Source organism: Scophthalmus maximus, chromosome 17, assembly GCF_022379125.1.
Source record: "Scophthalmus maximus strain ysfricsl-2021 chromosome 17, ASM2237912v1, whole genome shotgun sequence".
Taxonomy (NCBI): Eukaryota; Metazoa; Chordata; class Actinopteri; order Pleuronectiformes; family Scophthalmidae; genus Scophthalmus; species Scophthalmus maximus.
Window position 1 is genome coordinate 19,775,001 of NC_061531.1, and position 10,000 is coordinate 19,785,000.

Genomic DNA, 10,000 nt, shown 5'->3' on the forward strand with positions numbered 1-10,000 from the left:
GAAGAGGAGCATGAGGAGGAGAAGGAGGAGGAAGAGGAGGAGGAGGAAGAGGAGCAGGAAGAGGAGGAGGAGGAGGAAGAGGAGCAGGAGGAGGAGGAAGAGGAGGAAGAGGAGGAGGAAAAGGAGGAAGAGGAGGAGGAAGAGGAAGAGGGGGAGGAAAAGGAGGAGGAGGAGGAGGAGGAAAAGGAGGAGGAGGAGGAGGAAGAGGAGGCGTGTGAGCTCGTTGAGTCCATGTTTTATTCAGCGTGTCCGAGTTCTGTCAGTTCACCTCTCTGGGTTCGACTGGCAGGTCACAGAGGAGACAACGAAAAGATCCTTCATTCAATTATTCTTTCGTAAAAACCTAAAGGGCTCGAGGCCTCATGTTTATCAAAGATGAAATTTGAATGTGGATTTGTGAAACACTTTTCAATTGTAGGTGAATAGAAAATGTGAAAGAGGTTAGAACGAATCAACCGACAGATCCTCTGACACTCACTAATCCATCACCTCACGAAAAACAAAAGTGTCTGTGGTTGTCTCATGTCTGTGGTTGTCTCCTGTCTGTGGTTGTCTCGTGTCTGTGGTTGTCTCCTGTCTGTGGTTGTCTCGTGTCTGTGGTTGTCTCGTGTCTGTGGTTGTCTCGTGTCTGTGGTTGTCTCGTGTTTGTGGTTGTCTCCTGTCTGTGGTTGTCTCCTGTCTGTGGTTGTCTCCTGTCTGTGGTTGTCTCGTGTCTGTGGTTGTCTCCTGTCTGTGGTTGTCTCGTGTTTGTGGTTGTCTCCTGTCTGTGGTTGTCTCCTGTCTGTGGTTGTCTCGTGTTTGTGGTTGTCTCCTGTCTGTGGTTGTCTCCTGTCTGTGGTTGTCTCGTGTCTGTGGTTGTCTCGTGTCTGTGGTTGTCTCCTGTCTGTGGTTGTCTCGTGTCTGTGGTTGTCTCGTGTCTGTGGTTGTCTCGTGTCTGTGGTTGTCTCCTGTCTGTGGTTGTCTCGTGTTTGTGGTTGTCTCCTGTCTGTGGTTGTCTCGTGTTTGTGTTTGTGGTTGTCTCCTGTCTGTGGTTGTCTCGTGTTTGTGTTTGTGGTTGTCTCCTGTCTGTGGTTGTCTCCTGTCTGTGGTTGTCTCGTGTTTGTGGTTGTCTCCTGTCTGTGGTTGTCTCGTGTTTGTGTTTGTGGTTGTCTCCTGTCTGTGGTTGTCTCGTGTCTGTGGTTGTCTCCTGTCTGTGGTTGTCTCGTGTTTGTGTTTGTGGTTGTCTCCTGTCTGTGGTTGTCTCGTGTCTGTGGTTGTCTCCTGTCTGTGGTTGTCTCGTGTCTGTGGTTGTCTCGTGTCTGTGGTTGTCTCCTGTCTGTGGTTGTCTCGTGTTTGTGGTTGTCTCCTGTCTGTGGTTGTCTCGTGTTTGTGTTTGTGGTTGTCTCCTGTCTGTGGTTGTCTCCTGTCTGTGGTTGTCTCGTGTCTGTGGTTGTCTCCTGTCTGTTTTTCACCTGTTAGCACAAAAACAATCAATAGAAGTTCTCATCCTTCGCCCTCCGTCGCCACGGGAAATTAGAACAAACATACAGGAAGAGCGAGTGTCCTTCAACAGAGTGTGTGTGTGTGCGTGTGCGTGTGTGTGTGTGTGTGTGTTTGTGTGTTTGTGTGTGTGTGTGTGTGTGTGTGGGGGGGGGATGCTCCTCCCATGTCACCTTGGTTAAATTAGACCTCCCAATGCCACATGGGGCAAAATTAATCACATTAGATCCAAGGTGTCCGACGCACCAGTGACCTCCACACACACACACAAATACATACACTGTTTGTGTACAGTACAAACACACACACACACACACACACACACACCTGCCGTCTCTCTCGCTCTGTAAATTAAATCCGTTTCCTCTGTGACCGTTAGAACCCACTGACACTGGAGTGAAGTGGAAGTCAACAGATAGTTTTCATGAGCTCTCAGGTCCCTGGAGGAGGGAGAGTTTTCCAGTATTTGGTGTCGGACAGTGGCCGTATATAAAGATACACGACGTGTCGCCACTGTCGCCACTTCCAGGGGAAGGAAGTGGCGACAGACATCGAGCCAACATGGAGGCCGCCATCTTGCGCTGATGACGTCATTTGGAGTCTTTGCCGCGGCATCCGCTACCATGGAGGGGGCGGGGCTTATGACCTGTACTGCAGCCAGGAGGCCATCCACGCCCCCCCGGCCTCTGACAGTGAGCTGGAGACCCTGGACAGGTTGCCAGCGTGTCGCAGGGAAGAGGAAACCGTGGTGCGCGTGGTCATTCACATCAATAGGGTCCATCTCCTGGAGACCGTGAATGTCCTCATCAAACTTTCTAGCTGTCGGATCTGTGGTCGTTAAACACACTGACAGTTGATAAAACACGTCCACGAGCCTTAATAAGCTCCCCAACGTGAATTAAACTCAGGAGCAGTAGGAGCTGGGATGTTTGACTCCACCCACCCGGAGGTGCTGGTGGTGTTCGGGGGAGCACAGCAGGGGGGGGGGCAGCTGGGGACCGAGCCTGGGGGTCACGACAGGAAAAGGTCGGCCCAGACGCTCTGACGTCCACGAGGGACTCGCCACAGGACGACACGACCCCCCGACCACATCCAGACGACGTCGCGTTACAGACGCCACCGACCCGCTGCTGCCGGCTGCCTGATTTCCATGACAACAAAGGTCACAGCTCAATTTAGTTTCCCGTGCGTCACCTGGCGGAGGGCGGCATCACGGTGGGGAACTTTGACGCGTTTGACTTGAACGCCTGAACGCACCGTCAGCGTTAGTCGTGTTCTCGCTGCAGTTTGGTTCGAGAGTGCGCAGATCGTCGGACGGTCGTTGCTCCTCATTGTTTCCACTCTGACGACGTTTCAGCTGATCATCACTGAGCCGTGATGCTGAGAGATACTTCCACATTAATGAAACACCTCCTACACACACACACACACACACACACACACACACACTCGCTGCAGGAGGCATCTGGTCTCAGCGAAGTCGCAGGTGGTGAAGGGTGACATCGACCACCTGGCACACTTTGAGTGTCCTTTTATAGAAGAAATGAATGATAGTGTGTGTGTGTGTGTGTGTGTGTGTGTGTGTGTGTGTGTGTGTGTGCGTGTGTGTGTGTGTGTGTGTGCTCATCCTGTGGTGTCTCGTTATTAAAACACCTGTTGGGTTTCCTCTGTAAGATCACACCTGTCCATCATGGACGACAGAGAACGAAGCTGCTGGGTGAGACTGAGAGAGTGTGTGTGTGTGTGTGTGTGTGTGTGTGTGTGTGTGTGTGTGTGTGTGTGTGTGTGTGTGTTGTGTGTCGTGTAATAATTTTCCACAATATTTTCCTTTTTCTTTCGGGTCATATAGTGTAAGAGTTTTCTTCCTAAATCAATTCTTTACACTCATACCCTGCACGTGTTTCATTTAATAACATGGACTTGTTTTGAATGTAGCTTCCCAGCATGCTCTGGGGCCATGTGTCAAAACTGCGTTCTAATCATAGACTGTATATAAAAACAGACGAAGTCACCGGCTCTGAAAAATGAAGCCAAATGCTAATGCAGAGCCTGTACTCTGTGTCCTGACCAGCAGAGGGCGACTCTATGAGAAAGTGACTCTACTTTATAACGTCAGTAAAACATTTTCCTGAGGAGTTGACGCCGTCGGCCTCGGCCTCCTCTTACCGTACCTGTAGCGTCCGAGCGAGTCGCACGTCAGCAAGAGCTGGAGATGTTATAGAGCCGCCATGTTTCCATCTGCCAGATGAGAGAAGACATTTGGATTCTCTCCGTTTCCTTCTAAAAGTCCAAATTTCACACTGGACGAGAGCTGAAGATGATTCTCTGCAGGTTCGTCACAGACTCGTGTGATTCATATAAAACTGGAGCGTTGATATTCAGCAAAGTACTTCACTTCTTAATTGCTGTTATAGTTTCTCTAGTGGAAAAACCTTTCTTGAACATTTGAAACAGGAGGGGGAAGATTTATTCAATTTATTTAACATTTCGAGAATAAAGTCAAAAGGTCGAGATTAAAGCCTCAACAGCCCTAAACGACATGTTGTGGCTCCAGTTCATCTGTCACACGTCCACGTTAACTAACGTTAGCAAAGCTACGCTAGCTTCGCTAACCTCACGCCCTTTTCAAAATGCATTAGCGGTTGTTTGCAGTTGAACGTTCTCGTGTCAGGACACACGTCGACGTTCATGTGGCAAACACCCGTTGTCCCGCGTCGTCTCTTCCAGATTCAGCCTGTCAATGATAAAATCGCAACTTTACAACTTGGTTAGCAGCTAGCGTTAGCTTAGCAAACTGGCTAACAAACCACCCACATCCGCTGGTTTGGTGCTGCTGGAAAGTGTTTCCGGGTCACAATTTTCAACTTTATTCCCGAAATGCTAAATAAAAATAAAAATCTTCCTCCTGTCATTTCTTTTCGTATGCGTGTCCCTAATACTCTTCAGTAACAACCACAGCTGCCCTGATGAAACAAGTGAATTTAAAAGTCTTACTGTCCTGACTCAGAATGTTGAGTGTGGTTGTAAAGTTGGTCCTTTGTCCTTAATGTACTGAGACCGAGTGTTTCTATGGAGACAGACGTTCAGAGACACCATGCACTGACCACTAGTTGTTCTGTGTAACCAACCAGAAAGCACGAGCATTTCCCTCGTGGTGGTTTGTGTGTTTGAAATGCAGGTTGTTGTTGAAGAAGTGCTGCGTGGCAGTGACCAGGCCTTAAATCAGAGACAGCGAGTCTCTGGCAGGTCGATTACTGTCGTGACCTTGTGAGTTCAAAGTAAAACACTGGGAGCTGACAGCTGACGCCACGCGTTCACTGTCTCAGCTCAAATTTATTAAGATTGCGAATCTCTGTATCGATCCGATGCCACGTCATCAACATGGTTTCAATCAGATGAAACTTCTCTTTTCACGGAAATCACTTCTTCTTAGTTCTTCTCTTTTCCGGAATCTGCACCGGAAAGGGAAAGTTCCTCGTTCCTATCGTAGTTGCCTGAACGTGACCGACTTCACAAAACATCTACTTTATAAATCATTTAATTTGATCCTGTCCATAAATCTTCTGTCTTCAAATCACAGACGTGTGATTGTCCATGTTTCCTCCAGCTTTGCTTCAGGACCACATCATACACTGTCACTTGTCCAGCTTCTAGAAATTGATATGAAACTGTATTTTCTGGGTCACAGACTCTCCAGCAGCAGGTTATTACGGAGCAGTCACGGCACGATGCTTTTCTATCAGGACCACGGTTAAAGGCATTAGTAGACAGAGATGGTGTGTGTGTGTGTGTGTGTGTGTGTGTGTGTCAGATATGAAAGAATCAAAGTGACAAGGGGAATGTTCCGCCTCAGGTGTCACCTGCTTGTGTATCAAAGTGTCTGTGATCAAACTGCCTCCAGAGGAACGGAGCTGAAGCTGCCGTGGTCTTCGCCTCCGGGTCACGTCCGTCTCTGCTTACTGTCCCCGATCGTTTCCTGTCCACGTTGACACGCGACCTCGTGACCGGGGAGACGCCGACCGTCCCGATCTCAAGCGGACGACGTGGCTCACATCTCCAGGTGCCTGCTGATGTCAAGGGCGTCCTCCACATTTCTCCCGAGCATCTTGTGAACAGCAGCTCTGTCAGTTCAAGAACATGCTGCGAGGGGGAAAATGGACTGCACCAAAGTTTGGAAGCTGCTCCGGTGAAGCGGATTCATTACGTGACATTATCGAACACTTTGGCGCACTGGCGAGCGGGTAACGTATCGTAGGAAATACGAAGGCATGTTGACCGAGGGAGAACATGACACCCTCAGAGAAGAACATCATCTTCCTCTGACATATCGTCAAATTGTGATGATGAAAATAATGATCCGATAAAGCTTCTGTGGCCTCCAGCGTTTCTGAAATCATCAGCAAATGAAAAAACTTTTCCCGTGAACTCGCCTCGGCCTTTATCTGCACCGCGACGTCATTTCACTCTCGTTTCTTCTGTCGCCGTGTCGCCGGCCGTCTCCCATGATGCCCCTCTGCTTCGCCCCCGACGGCGAGCCAGCTCGTTGAGCCACGGGACAGTTCGCAATTAGCCGCAAACACATTCTGTCTGCGACTCGCGTCCAAACATCTGCGGCCTCCAAAACAATTTAATAAGACGCTCGCAGAGTCCAGCTGTTTCCTGCTTTGTGTCCAAACAGAATCTCTCACACATACACACACACACACACACACACACAAACTCACACACACACTCACACACACACTCTCACACATACACACACACACACACACACACACAAACTTGACTCGCCAGACTATACTGCAATATCGTAGCAAATATACAAAGTGAAAGTGTTTTAATATCGTATTTTATTTAATCATATTTTTACACCTGCGCACTGCGACGGGTTCAGGTTGCAGAATAATGATGTGCTAATTCAAAGCGGAGCCGAGCGACATATCGCTCAGCGACATGCGGCGACTTGAACGTGACAGAACAAAGCAGTCGTGTTTTTCTCTTGACATTTAACGTTGTTAGACGTGGAGCCGGGGAACAGACAGAGGCCTTCAGCTGACGTAGAGAAGAGAGGCGGCCGTTCCTCACGACAATGAAACAAGATTCTGTGTTCATGTATGTTTTTTAAATGTTCTTATTGCTGTAGACAGATTTATCCTTATTGCACCAGTTGGTGGCGGTCAGGCTGGTTGGTTTGTGTATTCGATCCTTTTTTGAAAATGGTGTCTGTGGAGACGAAGCAGATATGAAAGACAACAACATCCTCAATAATCATCACCGACAATCAGAGATGAACAGGATGTCAGGAACATCTCAAGTCTCTTCTGGTTTGTGTCCTGATGCTGAGCTCATTGATCATTTCATGTTTTCAATGTGCAGATCTTGTGGTGGAAGTGAAGGGAGATCCTTCAGCTTCTCCTCCTCCGGCGGAGACTCGGCGAACTCAGACAATAAAGAGCTGCAGCTCGGCACCCGAGGAGTTATGGAACCAGAGGCTGACGCGACTCCGTCTGTGAAGAGTCGGTTGATTCTGTGCAGCCTTCACCAACTTCGTCAGGCAGAGGAGAACAACTCTCGTAGGAGTTTTTAAACCTCCAGGTTCGTCAGTTGGCTGCGTCCGGCCGACCGGCGACATCCAGTCGTCTGTCTTCAGGTTCCTGAACCTCCGCTGTGCTGCCGGCTCACCTGAGACCGAACGTCCGTGCAGGTGTTTGTTCTTGAAGAGTCGCGTCAGTCGTTTGCTGTAAATGATCAGTTCTTTGACGTTGGCGTCGTGACTGAACTGTGCTTCGTAGAGATGTCGAATCGGGGAGAGCCGGTTCATTTCCCACACTTCTTCCGACCTCCTCGTCTGCGGCTGCACATCTCTGAGTCACGCAGAGAGACAGCGGGTTTGTTGAGCGTCTTCCAACTCTCGCAGATTAAGATCTGGAACATGAACGGGGGGATGATGAGATTTACCCTCGGATTCACATGAACTCACGAAAAACCAAGAGCTGCAGCATCAGTGTGTCTCTCTCCACGGGTCTCGAGCTCGGAATGAGCAAGTGGAACTGGGCTTCTCCCCCATCGGAGTTCTGACTTTCATTTATTCGTGAAAGACATTCCACGAAATGAACCTTTCAGCGTATATCAGAAAAGATGTGGACGCACACAGGAACACGTTCCCTGCAGCTGACGAAGCGACCTGCAGAGCAACGCTCCTCCTGCTGGAGCCTAATGAGAGTTCCCTCTTTCTGTCGTACCTCAAACTGTTGAGTTAAAGCTCCATCGAGCTGAAATCGAATAAGAGTCGTGTACTCTGTCTGCTGAGCGCTCCGGTTCAGGAGCCCAGAGAGGCTCTGCATGCGTTCGAGTACGTCACCAGTGAGAAACAATGCAATAGCCCGTCTCAGGCCGTCAGCTCGGTGCTGGTCGGACTGACCACGGAACTTTCCTCTTCTGTAGATGTATGACTCTTTTTTCAACAGGACGTTTTTCCAAGAGCTTTAAAGCCCGTGTGTAATTTTTGTAATTTTCTGGCGCCATCTGGTGGTAAAGTGTCAAACCGCAACCAACCGAGCGACCGACAGGGGACACTTTACGGTGGCGCACCGCTGATTCCATTTCCAGTTTCCGTCAGCGTCTGAAAATTCAACGTGAACGCGACGTATTCTGGAATTTTTGTTTCAACAACCGTATTCAACACGACGTAGAAACATGGAGACTCACACGGAGGTCGGTCCACCTCATGGAACTAGATTTAACATATATGAACACAGAGTTATGGACAATATATTACATTTCTGTGAAAAAGTTCTTTTAAATATTACACACTGTAGCTTTAAAGTAACGTGTTTTTGCAATGATGATAATTTGCAGTTAAGAAGCTTGTTTGCAGATGAAGGTGAACATAGTGTTGAGAGGAGGAGGAGGAGGAGGAGGAGGAGGAGGAGGTGACACCGTCCACTGACCTTCTGCCTTGAGTGATGGGCTGTAGAATCAATAACCACGTCCGATTGGAAGAGACATGTGACACACTGTACAATGACATACGAGCAGGCCTTCGAATGACGGGTCAGAGGTCAGCGTGTGTTTACAGCATCGCAGTGAACGAGACGACGACGACAACAAGGGACAAGATGCTTCGATGAATCAGTTGTGTTGAGGCTGAAAACGAGAAGAGAAGAAGTTCAATCCGTTTGAAAATCACCACCGATTTTCCAGCGAGATGATCAGAGACGACAGAAATGTAGGAGTGTCTCAGTGTCACTCACACCAGGCAGCATGAAATGTGTTATTGATCGTTCACGGTGTGAAAGTGAGTCCCGCCGGGTCGGAGCTGATCTCCTGCTCGGTCAGGACGTCGATGGACCGAGTGGATCTGGAGCCGTCGTCGAAAAACAAAAACCATCAACGACGAACACAATCACAGAATTTAGACTCAGGAAGGAAAAACAACTTTTCCTCAACTGAACATGAAAACAGTGACAATGGGAATTATTTTGTCTAAAAATCAATGATCATCAAAGTGACGTAATGACGTATTTTCTAGAGCAGCGAGGGAGAGAAGATACGTGATGACACAGTTTAAGATCCGTGACGAAACAGACGTAGTCACCGGGTCCGGAAGATGAGGCCGATGCCTGAATACTGCATTCTGTGTACTGACCAGCAGGGGGCGACTAAAAGTACGTGGTCATTGATTTTGACTTTCGGTTATATTTTATCTGTAGAATAATTCAAGTTCTTGTGGAGTCGGATGGTTTCATATCGTAGTAACACCCAGTGGATTTGAGTTTGTTTTGCGTCTTTACAACAGACGCAGAGAGGATTAATGTGCAGGAACATCTGCTGTGTCATAACAGACGAGCTGATCGTACCTGTGATGTGATGCGGGCGTCGCGCCTCGTCTGCGACACGCGTCAGTCACCATGAGAGCGTCCACAGATTACGCTCAGTGTGTCACAGTATCTGGGATCAGTGATGTTCCAGGTGAACTTGAGTTCGGATTGAGTTGCCGTTTTTTGATAGACGATCCTGACGAGTCATATTTTATACCCACGGATCTGAAGCCTGAACAATTTCTAGGCCACAATATTTCAAGCATTTGCTTGTTTTATCAAAATCTGCTCAGGAAATAAAACCTCCAGAGACAAGAGAGATCTTCGCAGGCCACTAAACAAAATCTGAGTAAATTGTAGGAATGAGAGGGTTTGAATTAAAAGTAAAAGTGGGATTATTCAGAGGAGAGATGTCAATCATGTCTGCTGCGTGTAAAGGTTCAAACTGAGCATCATTCATTGTCAGTATATAAACAAATACAACTTTGTACTGTAAATGCATCTGTTAGTATGTATTGTATTTGACATTTTAATCCAGTCCTTTTGAAAATACTTTTTAAATGAACTGCTCCACTCACCACTTCCTCTCAATAAGATCCAAACGTTTAGTTGTTTGATGTAATTCAAACATTAGAATATCGCCCTGAGCAACACGTCGCCCGTTTTTCCAGGAAACAGTAACTGAAACCTTGACTGATGCA

At 48.1% G+C, this 10,000-nt stretch overlaps 1 protein-coding gene across 1 annotated transcript in view; it reads right to left on the reverse strand.

Moving 5' to 3' along the window:
- Positions 1 to 9,993: 9,993 nt before the first annotated feature.
- si:ch211-76l23.4 overlaps positions 9,994 to 10,000 on the reverse strand; it is a 4,253-nt gene continuing 4,246 nt past the window's right edge. The window contains exon 4 of the mRNA XM_035615981.2: positions 9,994 to 10,000. This exon is cut by the window's right edge and continues 696 nt beyond it. The gene's annotated coding sequence lies outside the window, so the exon portion shown is untranslated.